This window comes from Triturus cristatus, chromosome 11 (genome assembly GCF_964204655.1).
Source record: "Triturus cristatus chromosome 11, aTriCri1.1, whole genome shotgun sequence".
Classification (NCBI taxonomy): domain Eukaryota; kingdom Metazoa; phylum Chordata; class Amphibia; order Caudata; family Salamandridae; genus Triturus; species Triturus cristatus.
The window spans coordinates 770,973,399-770,991,291 of record NC_140594.1 but is presented as its reverse complement, the minus strand read 5'-3'; the positions used below and the strand labels follow the sequence as shown (position 1 = coordinate 770,991,291).

Genomic DNA, 17,893 nt, shown 5'->3' with positions numbered 1-17,893 from the left:
TCCAGTGGCATGGAGAGCATGGCATTTTCTTGGTCCAACTATTTAGTTATTGCAGCCTGTTTTCTTGGTCACATAACTAGGTGTAGCAGCAGTTGGTCTGCATATATTGCTCCCAGACAGTGAGACAAAGGAGCATAGCTGTTGGCAGGATGGGCCATCTCTGACTTGATGAGGGGAAGAAGCTGTCATCTACCATACTTGCACATCACAAAGGCTTTATCCGAACACACTCACAAAGATTTTGACAATTGTCTATTGTGGGCCCAGACAAACTGGTGACAGGGCAAGGAGGCAGGAAATTCCAAACACCTCTGGGGTGGAAACCTCCAGAGCCCTTCTCCTACTTCAAAAAGGGCACCAGGTATAAATAGTGGACCCTCATATCCAAATCTTCAGTACACCACTGTACCTGTGGAAAACTCAGACGGACTGATGTGCTGCCCTGCAAGAAGGACTGCTACTATGTTGTCCTGCTGCCCTTCTGCCCTGCTGCCCGTTGCCTGAGTGTAAGGACTGGACTTGCATCTTGATCCCAGTACCACTAGAGTGACTCCATGGGCTAGTTGGCTGCCCTCCGGATCAGAGACTTCAAGACAAAAGGCTCCGACCACTTTAAACCCAGCACCTGGACTCTGTCTGCTATGAGTCTTACCCACCCAAGTGGTTCCACCCCAGTCCTGGACCCTTGGAAGTCGACCTGATGGTGCCAGTCCAGCTGTCGTCCTTTGAGCCGAACCAATACAGCGCAATGCATCTTCACCCATCTCCGCTTCGGAAACCATTGCTGCCAAAAGTATCCTCGAGGCAGGTCCTCGCATCACAGCCCACAGTCTCCTCAGAACCACTGCTGTGTGATGCATCTTCGTTGAAGGCATTTGCATTACAAGCACCTCATCTATGGCCTGCCTGGTGACGATGCAAGACTCCGCAGCGCTGCACCTTCTTCAGGAAGGCTGGTGCATGATGCATCTTTGATGCAGGACGTCACATTGCAAGTCCCTCATCAATGGCATCCTCTATGGTGGCCTAGTACCTTGTATCACAGCCTCGCAGCTCCTCTGAACCATCGCTGCACAGTGCACCCTCGACGCAGGATCTTGCAACGCTTCACTGCCAGGATTTAAGGTACTCTTGTTCAGAAGGCCTAGCCTGGCCCTGTATGCAGGGTTGGCCTGACCTTGTGACTTTGTCCGGGTCCAACGTGACCAGATAACCACAGTTGGTGCTTTGTGCTTTTAGGGGCTATTTTCACCTGAATCTTTAAAATTGCCTACCTCCGGTTCTACTGATTGTATTTTTGTCATTTGTGTGTCAAATCATTTATTTGATTTTACTCTTTTTTTCCAAATTGGTGTGGGATTTTGTTTGTGTTGTGTTTTCATTTTGTTGCTGTTTAAAGTTCTGCATAAATATTTTACACATTGCATCGAAGTTAAGCCTGAATGCTTTGTGTCAAGCCACCAGAGGTTTTAGCACAGGTTAATTTGGGGTTTACTTTGAACTTCTCCATACCAGTAATTGTGACTGCTTCTTGGGTAGGGTTTCAGCCCCCTTAACCAGTAACCCAAATTCAAACAGCATGCTAGTAGACTCAACCAGCTACATGTGCAAGACTCGCTTTACGGATTTCTTGCGCATGAGTGTTGTAAAGTTTAGCTGAATGGCTATTCAGTAAAATCAAAGGAACTCCGATGTCGAAAAAGCCATATTTTAGTATTTAAAAGGATCAGAAAGAAAAGATATCCCTGCTGTGTATGGGACAATTGTAGTCAGATGTACTAGAACTTCAGAAACATAACATTATGCAAACAAATTGGGTTCCGTGACTTAGTCTTGATGTCTCCAATTACATAACTGATGAAGTCATTAGTTACAGTTTAAATTTGATCTGAGATCAGAGAAAAGAGATTGAGAAAATTGATGAAATTAGTGGAGGTGTTAATTGTGAGAAGGGAAAGTCAGACTGGAATGTAGCAAATCCAAACATAGAAGTGGCGAATTTGAGGAGGATTTAACAAAAATTGTAAAGATGGAGAAGAAGGGAGTGACAAATAAGCATCTTGAACATTGCATGAGAATTATGAGAAACTTCACAGTCTCTGCAAGTTGAGAAATCCTATTGAAATTTAGGAAAATTGATCCAATTAATGTACTGATTTTTATTCAGACTTTTCTTAATAAATCTGTTTTTAACTCTAATCTGAGAAAAAAACACTTTTAACTGAAGGTTCTAATTTGTCCACCCACAGTTGATGGTTCACAAAAACATCTTTGGTTACACATCATAAACTATCACCAGGTGTGGGTTGAGTCCTTCACGTCAAATGCAGTTAGCTGCCCTTGATTGTGCATGCCTATATCCAACAACATCCAAGCCCTCCTCAACCAAGGAGAGATGGCAGCCTATAATATACCACCATATCCCACCACACGCTGGTTGCTAGGGTACATGGCATCAACATACAAGGGTATACTTTCAGATGGATCTGAGTCCTTCGACTGAGTCCCTCAGACCCTGCAAGCACCTAGATACCCTCTTATGTGATTAGCTGTATTATACAAATCAATTTGATTGATTGTAGTTTAAAATTTGTATTCAGCTATATAGCCATTAAAGCACATAAAAAGCAAAACATCAGTGAAATATGTATAGTCAGTACAATAGAGAAGACTCCATCCAGTTGGTCTGTTACAAAAATTTCAATTTTATTACAAAGAATGAAATAAAAAGATTGTACAAGTTATACAATCCAATAGAAAAACCCTATATACATTATTTAACTGCTGATCAATCCTTCTAAGTCCTTTTGGCCAAAGGTCTACATAATTAATCCTTTATATAAGATCTAAAAATATTTTTAAATAATATAATATTATATTCTCATCGACTAACACACCTTGCTAGCATTCAGTATTGCTATACCCATCTGAGTTGGGGAGCAGATTATTTAAATGTAGAAAAATAATGAGAATGAGGATGAGCCCCCCACTGGAAGCAAATATCCCCATGCCCTTGTCCAGTAATGCTAAATATATTACCCTCATACCGGGCTAAACAATGACTAGCCTGTGTGTGTAATGGACACTAATATAAAGCCATAAAGCACATAAAAAACCAAAACATTGGCTAAAAGAAAATATACAGTCAGTGCATAGAGTAATGCCCATCCAGTTCTATTGACATATCCATTTCACTTCAGAAGATAGAGTAAATGAATTAATACAATAATAAATCCAGTAGATAAAACCTGTATACATTACATGGCTGATGATCAATCCATCATATCCTTTCGGCCAGAGGTCTAAATGGTTGATCAATTTTGTGAATCTAAGAAAAGAAAAAATAATTTCAAAAAGATGTAATAGCATATTTTCAGCGACTGGGTTGGGGATCCGATTACCTACGGATAAAAGAATAATGTAAATGTAAATGATACCCCTGCTGGAGCAAATAATCATCACTCACTTGCAAGTTGTTGTCATGCCCAGAAGTGCTAAATAGGTGATGTATCTCTAAGGTATCTTACCCCCGTACAGAGCTAAATCCAGTTGCGACTACCTTATGTGTGTAATGTATGCTAGACACTACAGTCATCACAAATACAGACAAAATAATTAGCTATATTTCACAACCATGGGCAGCTAAGAAAGTATAACAATCAAATGAAAATGAGCTTGTTACCACTCATAGTAGTGGTAGCAAGCTTGTTTTCATGTGATTGTTATGTTTACAAAGGTAAGAGAACCAAGCTTATAGCAACTTCTCACGCTCCTGTTCTGTTTTCCAGCTAAGGAAGTACTACATTTTTGTCTTACTCACCACATAGTTGACAAGAAGCGAGAAACTACAAAGGCAATGGACTGCCTTGTGTTGTGTTTCAAAATTGGGATCGCATAGCCATTTGGCAATAAAAGAATGGCGTAGGAGTATCGCTAAGCAGAATTTCAAATATATTCTCTTTGCTTTAGCCCAGATTCTTCTCTAGTTTAAAATAGGCCTCAACCCTATATTATCAGAATTGATTTTAGCCCTAAATCTAATCTAAGGGGAACCAGCGGAGTACTAACAGGAAGACCAGTGAATAATCGCATAACTCAATTTTTAACTGCCACCAGAGCAGGTGGATCCTTGAAGCCCCACAACTCCACACCATAAAGAGCTGCCCCTAAAGCTTGAAGGTTATAAATGTGTAGAGCTAGAAAGATTGGTCAAAAATGAGAACCTCGTACCGTCTTCACTATACTCCCAGTATGTTATTCCAATTTTAGCTAACAGTGGACCATGTGGGTGTGCCAATCAATGTGCTCAGTTAGGGTAATCCCCAGATAATCAAAGATATGAACCCTCTCAAATAGTAACCCTTTAAGCAAAGTATTAGTTCTAGTAGAATTAGAGGGATTGAAGACAATGTACTTGGTATTCCCGATGTTTATCTCCAGACCCAGATGTATTAGATCACTCAAAATGATCTAATACATTTTGCAACCCCATAGGTGGTTTTGAAAGCAATAACTTGTCATCTGCAAACAGAAGGGCTGGGACCCTGACATTTGCTAGCATAGGCAAATCATTCTCATAAGTATCCAAGTATGCTACCAGATTAATATAAACAGCGTAAACAATGTAAGGGCAAGAACACATCTCTGATGAGCACTCCCATTGATGGGATTGGTTCTGTCTGTTCTCCCCATTGGTCCACATCTGACTTGTGCATAATTGTTAAGATGCAATCAAATAATTATATCCATATGGCACTTTGGGACCAGCATTCCAGGTAGTACCTGCCATAAAGTGGATCTTGGAACTAAATCAGATGCGGACAGAAGGTCTACAATATAGGCGACCGCCACCCAGTGAAACAGTTTTTCAATAAAGTAACTGAAAACAAAACACCTGGCCACTGATACTAGTGCATTCCCTAAAACCTGCTTGCAGGGGTAAGAGGATCTCAGTAGTGGTTAACCATCTGTGTAGCCTGTCCAGAATAAACCTACAGAATAATTTTTGAGTACTATCTGTCAGATTTATTGGTCTATAATTGAGCAGAAGTGCACTGGAGCTCGTTTTGAAAATGGGAATGATCTCTGTCCCAGCCCAAGTCAAGGGGATGGATGCCCATCTCATGATGGCATTAGAGAGGAGTAAAAAATAGGGGCACCAGACCTCAATTTCCGCTGAAAATAGATCCCCAGGAATCTTATCTAGCCCTTTCGATTATTTTCATAGAGGAGATGTAAATACTATCCTTTTTTTTGCATACTCTGCTCATCTAGTCCTCTTGTTTGGTTAACCAACCCTAGGGGGTCCTAAACTGGGACATAAACATTTCACCATTGGCCCTGCTAGTTCACACTCGGGGCTACCAACTCTGATGGCCAGGAACACAGTATTGAAAGATGAGCATACCAATCTGCTGCTCAAATATTATTTTCAATATGAACCTGACAGTCACTGCTTCCAGTAGCAAGATTGTTCTAAAATGAGCATGGTCCTCAGCTCTAACTGCACTCAACATGCCTTCCCACTTTCCTTTCTCCTATTCTCTTTTGGCCATGATGGTAGAGGTTTTATAAACCTCTCTAGCGACTTGGATCTGATGTATATTCTCCTTTTTTATAGCCTCTGAGAGTACCTTCCTGGTGCCTCTGCAGTGGTTGTTATACCAACAAGGTTTGGCTTTTTCTCCCTACTGTCTGTTTGTTCACCACATAATAATGATTCCTTAATGTCAAGAACATCTGATTATGGGTGGTACTAATGCCACCCAGGATATCCTTTTGTCCCAAAGACAGATCCAGCAAGAGCAAGGCTCAAATGCCGTGAGCTACCATCATATAAACCTCCTCCAATTAATCCAGAGACTGCAGCATAACACTCTATTTAATTATATTGTTAGATTGCTGGCCATTCTAAGCCTTCCATCAAATGGTTCAGTTCAAGTATTGGAGATTATGTTACCCAATGACCTAAGAGGTCAAGAGCAAGAGTATTGTGTTCACTATCTTGACGTCGCAATACAATTGTATTGACCAAGTTGGGTCACTGTCTAGTACCTAGAAATATGTGGTCAATAAGGCTATTGTTGTGCATACCATTGAACACGTGATGCCCATCTTTGTCCAAAACCGTTCTACCATTGGAGGCTTATAGACCCTGATTTGGGGTAAGTGCATTTAGTTGAACAACCAATGCAAAACATTTCTTAATAGGGGGGATTGTAAGAACTGGGATTGACCAAACTTGATCATCCTCACTTGAAAGAGCCACATCATTTGATTCCAGCGATTTGAACGTACAATTAAAATCACCTCCTACAATTTTGAATACCACAACAGGTAGGGCTGCTAAATGAATGTTCAAAAGATCAATAACCAGTGACTTAAATTTGTAGACCACTGATCTACAATATACATTGTAAATGTGATAAAGTACATTAGATGGAAAGCGTAAGCTAATACACATTAAGTCAGGAGAACCCAGTTTGATCTACCTAATCACACAGGATAGGGAGGTTTTCACCCAAATTGTTAACCTCCTGATGGCCTACACTTTCCTGCGAATACAGCAGCCTGGCTAAAGTTGACATAACCAGTACGGAAATGAGACAACAAAAACTAGGTCTCTTGAAAGAGGCAGATATCAAACCTGTCAATTAACTGGCACCAATCTGGGTAGGTTAAATTTGGGGGTAACCCTGCTAAACTCTAAGATACCAGCTTGGTGTTGGAATCTGTATTGCCAATGGCATATGCCCGATCAGGGGCTATAGAGGTAGCTGGGCTACTGCCCTTATTTGGATCAGGTAGCGTGGTAGTAGTGATAAAGTCTCTTTTTTTCTCCCGACAAGTTGGTAAGGGAGGAGCTTGGATAGTACCCTCCTTAGAATTAGATAATGTGGTAGTGGTGATGAAATCCCCTATTTTCTCTGGTCCTTGGTTGGTAACAGGGCCGTTACTGCACTTAGCTGTCTGTGCAAGATGAGAGGAGTCATATTGAGCTTCTTGACCATATAAGGGAAGAGGGACCTGTAACCTCCCTCCCACTCATTTTTGGATTATGCATCCCAGACCAACTGACGCAGATCAATCTACTTCCCCCGCATTTGCTAAGGGTTGAAAGCGATTGGTTAGTGGCAGGCCAAATACAGGGCGCCTTGCTTCATACCTCCTAATCATGGGGCTGGTGAATGCTGGTAGCAGATTGTAGTCAAATTGTGGTTTATAGAAGTAACCAAGGGGCTCAAGATGGAGACCTTCAGACTGAACTGTATTAGCATAATGAGATATTAACATAAAATTCACAAAATCAGACGAATGAAAATGAATAATCACACAGTCGCCGTGGCAATCTTTCACTGAGCGACCAATCCAGTCTACATGAGTTACCATTGTAATTTCATTGGTAAGAGTATTTACGTCCTTCAAGTGGAGCCTGAGCCAATAAACATATTTATTTCTTAAATATTCTTCTGTATCAGGCATGATAGGCTTTGGTACATTCTTAATCACCAGAACAAAGGGAGTAGCTTCAGGGGGGATGTCCAGATGGGGCAAGAAATTCATATTTCATTGCTGCAGTCCCAAAATATTGCCAGTTGATGTGTCTGCTCTCACACTGGATGAAGGCGTTATTGGGCTTGGTGTAACCGGAAGCTGTGTATATGGCCTTTGCTCTGGCCACATATTGCAGTTACTAGACCTTGGCTCAAGATTAGATCTTTTGAGAGATGAGTCCTCTGGATGATGAATTAACCTATCATAAGCGGCAGCATTAATGATGCCCTGACCAGCAGTGGATAAGTTGGAAAATGTCCCAGAAAAGTTTATTTTGGCTGCCCCAATAATCCCACCTAATGACAATAACAGAGAGTTTAACTCACATATTTCGTTCTTCAGAGAGTGTAACTCATTGAATAGAGCCTCAGAATTGAGTGAGTTGTCTGGTACCGGAGTCCGACATGGGGGCTCAGTTGGTTATGAGCACTTCTTAGCTGGTGGATTCCCTTTGAGGCACAGTAGCTGTTTCCTTGCAAAGGACTATCCCTATGGGAATTGGAGTCAGCTGAAATATGTGATTTCCCTTTATTTCTCAAGTTCTGGCTACCCACTGAATGAGGGAAAGGGATATTAGATGGTTTAGGAATGCCCCTCAACAACTAACTTTGGCTTTTTGGTCTTTACTCGCCTCTTTGACCGGCTTTCACTTAGTCTGAGGATAGGTCACCACTGGTCCAGTTGTTCCCTTAGTGCGCAGGTCGGCTTTACCAAAAATAACATATTTCGGGAGTTAGATTGTGCAGCACTAACTGAGTGGAGGACTGATGGTGTGTGAGTTAGAATGAGATCATCTTCCTCAATGAAAGCTTTTAGAAACAATGCTCCGGGTGTTTGCTCTCTTTTTGAAATCATTTGCATTATGCTGTCCCATTGTTGTCGTATAGAATCGACAGGATATAAGTAACAAAACTGAAGTTAGTCAAAGTGCCAAGTGGGGTGTCCCAGTCCAGCCTCCCCAGGGCTCTGACGGGTGCAGACCGGCTCGCTCTTGGCCCGGTCTTCACATGGGCACATACCCAGGTGCATCCCATGCCATTATGCGCTGCAGGAACTGGACGGTGCTTTTGCCGCATTGGCTGCCCCTTCTCCTTGGCAGTAGAATGCTGGGGGACGTAGTCCCACCCCAGCTGCGGCCAATAAAATTCTGCAGACCCCCGCGCGGCGGGACAGAGGTATGCTGCCTCCCGCGATGTGGGACAAAGGTCTGCTGCTTCTTTGATTGATTGACTGATTGATTGATATATGCCATTTGAAATTCCATGCTATGAGAAAACATAATGGAATGGAATTACACCCGTTGGAACTCCCGGTGCATAAGAAGTGTTAGCTTAAGCATTGCTGTGAATCCACTTTTGTTATCAAGGAGAGAGATAGCTTCCTCCAGGGAAGATTGACATATGCAGTGAAATTTCAAGTAACTTAAATATATTCGAAGACCAGAAAAATTAAATTTTATTCTGAGAGAATCTATGTATCTTCAGCAGCTGTGCCTTAGAAATGTTCTGATCAGACATTTGTCTAAAGAACAGTGAAAGGCTCTCTACTCTGCTAACCGGAACTGCTTCCATTCTAGGCAGGGGAGGTAAATTCCCTACATTGCCAGGCCTATCTCAAGAGGAATGGTGGAACAAAACTTGAGACCCGCCCCCCCTCCCTCCCCCCCCCCCCTCGCAAGGTACATGAAGGAGCTCCCACTCCAGATCTAATCAGGAGCTCTCAGGCCAGAGTACTGTGCTGAGGGCCCCCCTGCCTGCAGACCGGTGGCCCACCCACACCACGGGAATTGCGGGGGCCTGTGTTATGCCACAGCTGTGTGTGGAAAACACTGCAGCTGCTTTTGTTACAGGTAGGCGAAATTGCAGCTACGCTTCAAAACCGGCCCCCTGCAACAAAAACGGCCCCCAGGGCAAAAAAAAACCTCTACTACACCGGTGTAATCTGAACATGGGGAGCAATTAACCCACCATCCACCCACTGATTGCCTGTGACAAGCACCCATTAGCCCCTGCCTCTGCCTGTTATTTGTGTTGCATTAAGAGAGAATGTTAAACACTTCTCTTACATTTCAGGATCACCGTTAAATCCCCTATTCCTGTGAATAAAAATGTACATATGATGGGTATTGTGCTCCTTTTTAAGTGCATGCATACATGAAAGAGGAATAGAGGTGCAGAGGGACCCCAACCCTTGGGCTACAGTGGGTGTTTTCAGAAACCACACACTGCAGCATTGGAATGCTTTTATTTTGTAACCTCTCTAGGTTATTTTTTCAGCTGCATGTAATGCTATTGATGGCTGCCACTCCAGCAGAAAGCCTTACAGTATCACCGCCACTGGCACAAGCAAAGAAGGGTCCACTGGGATGCCTTCATGCATTGGCGGTGCTCTGTATCAGCACTCCACAGGAAACCATTGCAAACATCTCTGAGGCTAAAGAACATCAGTCCTTTTATGCTGCCTTAAGATTTAAATAATCAAGCGGCTGCCGAAGAGTTATTGTCTCTCTGGACCAATATTCCCCATTAATTATGTTTGCCTTTCGTGTCTTGTCAGTTTCACGCAGCATGAATGTATGATTCGCTGTTTCTTTTTTTCCCCTGTAAGTCAGAGATGGTGCTTGTCTTCTTCTCGATGGTATGCAATCTAAGCTAGCAATGACAAATTATTCTGTGAGGGGTTTTTGCTCGATGGAGGAGGGTTCAGATCTAGAAGGAGAGGTCCCTGGCGGCCAGTTTGCTCATGATTCTCCCATTTATGAACGTGTGCTTGGCCCCGAAAACAGGGGGCATTAGTTGAAAAGCATTGCCCTACCATCTGAAATGGTTGAAGAGTTTGTGTGACCTAGATACACAATGGCCTCTTCTCTTTTTGGAATCTGAGGTTTTAAATCAGGAATCTATACTGTTACGAGTTTTCCTTCCAGTGCCAGTTGCTCGATTGACGTGGGGTACTTCCCTGTTGGGCGTTTTTTCTTGTTTTGCTGGCTTTATTTGTTTGTCATAAGGCATTCTGTCACCTAATTCAAGACCACCTCTCAACTTCAAGCACCTCAAAAACACAATAACATAAATCTATAAATACAAACCTGGAAGGTGTCATGGCACCTGAAGAAGAAACAAAGTGAACGCCATCTTGGAATTTTTTCCTATCAATAAAGTGTCTGTTCCCACTAACATCAATCCAGCCTCGCAGCAGCTGTATATTCCTCCACAAGCTGTATCTGAGGTACGTAATGATCTCCGTTTGAAAAAGCCTCCTCTTTATTGAATGGCGCTTCTCTCAGGAATGGCAGGACAGTGGCATAGCAAGGTCAAGTGGTACCCGGTGCACAAAATTTCTTGTCACCCCCCGGCTTGACAAAATGGCAAAAATATGTGTTCAAAACACATATTTGTGCCATTTTGTCACCCCCTCAATGATGACACCCGGGGCGGCCTTCACCCACCGCACCCCCCTTCCTACGCCACTGTGGCAGGAGAAAAGTGCCTAATCACAATAACTGTTTAATAGGCCAATGGGGAAATGAACAATCCTAGTTATTGAGGACCGGACAGATTTTACAAGAGAAAGTCGTTAGCACAACAAATAACACACACACAATGCAATTTCACTGTCGTCTTCTTTTTGAGAAGCAGAAGATGTGCAAAAGATCGGGCATGACAAAGGGAAGTGGACTTCTGTGCAGCATGCCTGGTAATTCAAAGGATTGCTTCTACCTTATTCTACAGAATGATTGTGTTTCACTGGCACAGTGTTTTAGCACTTTCTACTTGGAGGTCTGTCAGCTTTCAGTTGCTGAAATGCCATTTGAAGGGAAGGTGCCCTATATTAAAACGGTTACTAGGTTGGATGGCGTCCTTCTATCCTGCGATGACCACTCATGAACCATGCCATGACTGTAGAGCTTCTTGTGATGGCCATCCTACTTGGTGTTACAGGAAGGCTTGTAAACACAGAATTGATGAAGAATTGGAAGGATTAAGGCAAATGTACCAGGTTTGCAAGCTCTTTAAAGAACAACATACTCTTCCAATGTACCTAATATTGTTGATTTGATGAGGTCCTGAAGACAAGCTGACTGACCCTTCTATTTGTGTTTCAGCTTTTCACTCCCTCTCTGTTTGTGTTTGAATCAAAAAATATATCTTTGATTACTCCATGGTACCATGGTGTTGGGCTCAGGAATGTGAATAGCACATATTTGTTAAGGGTGTTGCCATTGTTTTTGCCAACTGTAATGGGAAGTCAATGTTGGTAAGATTGAAATATTTCAATATAGTAGAAGTCGTCTTTGTCGCCTTAATAGAATGTCTCTGTCCCGTTCATATGTTCCCTGCACCTCGATAGTATAGTGCTAGGTATAAGAATGATGCAAAGTGTTATACCACGTTTCATGTCATTAACTTGAATTAAGTTGATGCTTATGTAGTACAGGTTAATGTAATAAAACCTCTCAAGACACTGTGGACACCGTTGGTGGGTAAAGTGAGGCGTAGGAACTGCATGTGATAGTTCCTCAAGTTAATACATTCTCCATATTGAACTCCCCAGATCTAGACTCCAGTCAGTGAGAGTTCCCAGAGCTGTGCAACCATGGTCATTACAACCACAGAGTTGCATTGCACACCTTTGTGAGGGGTAAAACCTTGTACAAATGAACCTTAACCAAATAAAACACAACCACTCTTAGAAAAATACAACTTGTCAATGAATATCCCAGTCTCACATTATAAGGGTAGCCAAGCACTTAAAGCACTATGGTGTCATAGAAACACTAAAAGCGTGGCATGCAACTGCTGATAACACAATATAGCAAGGGCCTGACAACAGTGTGCTATAAAAGAACAGTACAATGCAATAAGGTAAGATTGTGAAAATGCCAGATAAGTGTATCTGGCAAACTGCATAGGGAGATGAATGTGCTTTGTTAAACACCTAAATAACTAATATGTTGAAACATTTTGGGCACTTATTTTAAAACAACATTAACATATAAAAATTCAACCCTGAGTACTATACTCTGGAAACATTGCTGTCTAGTGATGTTCACCACCAGGCTGACAGTTTGCCTGCAGGGACCATGATGCTAGTTCATTGATGGACTGGAGGAGCTTAGCATAGAAGCTACTTTAATGGACAATTTACTGCATCTCCGAAAGGGATAAAGGCTCGCGGAAGAATAAATCTCCAGAGCTCCATAAACCCAGTCTACAGTGGACATATGACCGACAGCTCTTGGGCACATTATTGACTGCAGTAGAGGCGGAGTGCGAAGGCAGGAAAGCGAGTTGCTTGGCATTAAACTGTTGAATCGCTGATATTAGAAACCTCACTCATGATTAAGGTCTCAAGCTGTGAAAACACGATCTAGGAAATAGGAATGAAATCCCGTATGGGAGCTGGAAAGTGGGAAACAATATGCATACCACAGCAGCTGCAGAAATCCAGAGATACCTAAAATATTGTCTGTAAGGAATCAGAATATGAGTTATCAGTTGCATAGCAATGTTTAATAGAATGCCCGATTTATATTTATCTGTCAATTTCCTACAGGATAAAAGACTTGTGAACTGCTAGTCTAGGATTTTCCTTATACCTGGAAACATGTCTTATTGTGTTATTACTTTCATAATAGCACATCATGTATCTTTCCTATCTGCACTCTGGTAAGAATCCAAAAATAGGTTTTCCTACTACTATTCACATCTAAAGTTTGTAGACCTCTTCTAAGAAAGTCAAAGGATTTCTCTAGGGTCTTCATTAGAGTCACTAGCAAAACCATACAGGTTTTTGGTCCACAATGCACATAGGATCTATGTGACAAAACTATCATTTCAACACAAATGGCTCAATGTTGGAACAATGAGGGGAAGTTTCAGTATTAAGGGGCTTATTTATCAAAGTTTTGCTTCATCCTTGTGTCACGCAAGATAGAGCAAGGGCGACACAAAACCTAGAATGATAATTATCAAGCCACACAAGGCCACCTTGCATGGCTCTGCATGGCTTTGTAAATCTGGATTAACACAAGGCAGCTCAGTTCGCTGCCTTGCATTACTCTGCCCCAAGGAGACGTTCCATGGGTGGAGCAACGGTGTTCTCCCGCATGGATTTTGGCACATTCCCAGATTTAGCAAGACTGGGAATGCGTCAAAATGATATGCCGTCCCAGGGGAGGCACAACCAGGAGAAATACCTTTATTCCTTCTCCTTTTTTATTCTTTTTACATGTGCTGCATTTAGAGGAAAATGGCTCTGAGAATCGGTTTTGTGCAGTCAGGTGTCCCTGCCTGCACAAAAACAATCATGTCTGCAATGCAGGCACCGTTGTACTATAAAAGGGCCCGTGGATTGGCGTTAGGCACCAGTACAGGTAGAGAGCAGGAATGAATCATATCTTGATAAATAATGCACATTTCTGCCCTCTCCCTTTCCCGCAGTGCAACACAGCACAGTGTCTTGCAGCGTTGCGTGAAATAATGATAAATATGCCCCCAAGGTTGTGTATAGCTTGCCATACTGTATTTGCAAGTCGGAGAGATCTGTGGCTAGCTCAGTGTCTCCGAACAGTACCCCCAACAGTTAAGTACCTCTAATGCATCATGGATACTCTTGTTGGGGTGTGTCATGCGAAATCTCAAAAGAAGGCTCCTGTTTTTGAGAGAGAATTTTTACGTGGGGATGATATTTTGAATTGGACCAACTTGGTTTACATATGTTACAGATACGTACAAACTCACAAGTTCACAAAGGTCTAAACTTTTTTGGAATACTTTTGGACCCAAAAGAAAATGTATGAGAGCAACATATGTATAATATTTCCATTAGCTCATCAGCTTTCACGGTGTGGGGGATAACAAATAATGACACACACACCCCAAAGAGTTGTACACCGGCCTTCGCACTGGTGAGTATATTAAATAGAATCGTTCATAATAATGCCCCGGATGTCCTGGCAATGTGTAAGTGCCATTTATTTATTTTACATAAAATTCGACCCAAGGAGTCTTGGTGAAATGGATCCTTTTAATCACTATTCGCAGCTCTTATTCTGACAATGGATATTTAGAGGAAAATGTCCATACATTGCCTGATATTCTAACTAGAGGGCCTTTCTCTTTCTTTCCATGGAGTATAGAAAAGGTGCTACGCCTTGTTCAGCAGCATTTGATATGCCCTTTGTAAGACTGTTCAGTATTTAACAAACCCATAAAGGTTTTATAAAATAAGATAAACCTGACCTGCTTCTGTCCTTTGCTTGTGAGAAACCTGGTGTGGCAAGAAATACACAAAGAATTGAACAACACAAGAATGAACGCGTGCAACTTTGCTCCCTAAATGATCAATGCTGTTCATAGAGCACACATTCACAGTGTAGTTAGTGCTTCTATGTTTGGGGCTTCAAGCAAAGGGTATTGGTTCTAAGGACACTCTTGAGGTGACAAAATGGTTGAGTAGTGTATATTTATACCTCTTTTAAGGAGAAACTATTTTAGGGGTGTATATATTTTTTATATCAGCTTTACAACCATTACAAATAATGTGACAACAAGGTTGACCACCTCCTTCCAGATCCCTATGAACATTATGCCCCATCCTGAACTCTTGTGAGATTACAAAACACATACTCGGTGTTGTAGTTTTGTCTCCCTTCCATTGAACTAAGGGGGTCATTACGATGGTGAAAGGACCACCACCGCCACCATGCGGTGGCGTTCCTCCCACCATCGGACCGAGATTTTCCCTCTGCCACATTACGATGGTGGGGGGATCCAGACTGCATCCGTGGCGGATGGTGTTTCCGCCCATGGACCGATTGCCTGGTGGAGTGGTCTGCATGCATAAAATGGTGGCGGTGCCTAGCAGGCCCCGTCCACCATATTATGATGCAGGCTGTGAGCCAGCCTTTCCATGACGGTGACACCGTAATAAAAAGGCTGTTGGAGAGCCTGTTCGGGGGCCCGTTACAGGCCCCTAAGTGGGGGAGGTGTATGTGCACTGGGGGGTACCCATGGTACCCCCTACATTTCAGTGCACTAAGTGGCAGGCACCGTGTGGTGCCTGCCACGTAGTGCACTGTAATGCACAACATGCATTTTCAACATTGCGGCGGGTGCTGCAGTCAGCAGCACCCGCCGCAATGTCAAAGATGCACGATGCAACCGCCATGGTGGGGGTCGCATCCTAATGTGGTATGCAGAACCGCCGCATGTATTGCGGACGGTCTAAGTCACCACCACGATGGCGGATGGACTCTAGGCCATCCGCCATTTTTATCGGCCCCTAAGTACACTAATAAACTTGAAAATAATGATTTATAGGTGGGTGAAAATGAATTGAAGTAAGGTAGTCAACTCTGGCTAGTGGCAACATTAACAAATCAACTGCAAAACATTAAAAAACAAAAAAACATTTACTAAAAATATTATAACAAAATTATCAAAATTTAAAGAAAATATATATATAAATATATATTATAAAATAAATTTAAAAAATGAACAAATAATAATGATAGATATAGTTAAACAATATTAAGAAAGTGTTTGAAGTCTGGGATTAATAGATATAAATATAATTCCCACTCCTAGCTGTACAACAGAAGGGTAAACGTTGGACTTGAGAGGGATGAAATTCACTATTCCCACTCCAGTCTGTGGAACAGTAAAGAAGGCATCTGACTTTGGAAGGATTACATTTACTACTCCCACTCCGGGACCTGGAGGAAGGAAAATGCCTGAAAAACCTCTTATCACTGCCCCCATCAGCAATGATCCAAGCATTAAGATTAGAAATAGGAACAATGGTGTGGGGAGTACAAGTACAAGTAGCAGCGATTAGATTTTGGAAACGCCTGGAGAATGACAATGGACAAAAAGTTGCATATTGGTGTCGTAATGAGATTCAACAAAGTAATTTAAGTTGGGCAAAAAGGTGTAGTAAGAAAGTGGTACAGGCTGCTGAGAATACAAAAGTGGTCTTATGCCGAGCGTTACTTAAGATAGCAGGTACAAAAAAAAGAGCTAAGGTATAATGGTCAAGAAGCATCAAAAAGAGCAGACAAGGAATACCTTAGCAAGAAAAAATCAGTAAAGTTTATGATAAACTCCTGGGCAAAGGAAAACTGGTTCCCCTATCTGGATATCTGGTTCTGCATAGGGATTAACCCATGGCTAATAAATAAAGGAATTAAAAACAAAATGCTCGATCCCAAAGGGTGCTGTAAATGTAACCTGGGAACAAGAGCAGACTCTGTGTACATTCTGCTGGACTGTCTAACTATCTTAGAGCAACGCAAACTCTGGCTACGTCCAATATTTGTAAAATATGGCATAAGAAACCGGGTACAAGCGATCGATGTTATCACAGAAATGCCCAACATAGAAATTGCAATCGCCTTGGGGAAGTTCATAAAGGCAGTACAGAATTTTATAATAAATTACGAAATATTTTTTTAATATCTTGTCTAGAACCGGTTTTATAATTTCGTAGGGAGTAGACCCACCAACAAAGAAGTGAGTTTTATTTATTAACTGATATGCATATAGGTCGAGAGGATTTTAATCTGGTTTTAATTCGGTCTGAATATTTGATTGGTAAAATTGCCTGTGCGAGTGCTGTGATTTAATTTTAAATTATACTAATTGTTTTGTATTGTTTAAAGATTATGATCTAAATAAACATATCTTTGACTCTGACTCTCACTCTACTCCCACTCCAGACTGTGCAACAGTAGGGAAAGTGATGGACTTTGAAGGGGTTACATTTACTATTCCCACTCCAGTCTGTGCAACGGTAGAGAAACCGTTGGACTTCAGAGGGGTAATATTTAGTATTCCCACTCCAATCTGAGCAACAGTAGAAAATGTACTTCACTTCAAACACATAACGTATTTGAATAACCCAATTAATTTACAACAAATATAAAAAAATATAAAACTCTTAATATGAACATTATTAATTAACCAAATACAAATTATTTATATAATTATACATTATATATACTAAAATAAACAATAATCAAACGATTTACATGATTACTAAACACTTTAATAATTATCAATTAAAAATACTGTTATTCATTTGTGACTTAATAAACTTGCCACACTAGCAGTCCATAAACCTAGTAGCCCACACATTAACTAAAATAAATAAGTATACCAGAACACAATTAATAATCAATTACATAATTATTAATGCATTAGTTATTAGTTGTTACTCAATTATTATTTAATTACCTTCCCACACTATACCCCTATAACCCCCAGCCAGCAACTAATATGTATAATTATTAAGCAATTAACATATTTAATCAATTTATTAGTAAATTAATAACTAA

At 41.5% G+C, this 17,893-nt stretch overlaps 1 protein-coding gene across 1 annotated transcript in view; it reads left to right on the top strand.

Annotated features, from left to right (window-relative positions):
- Positions 1-17,893, top strand: part of UNC5D (unc-5 netrin receptor D) — a 1,316,579-nt gene that overhangs the window by 1,258,131 nt on the left and 40,555 nt on the right. The window lies entirely within an intron of this gene.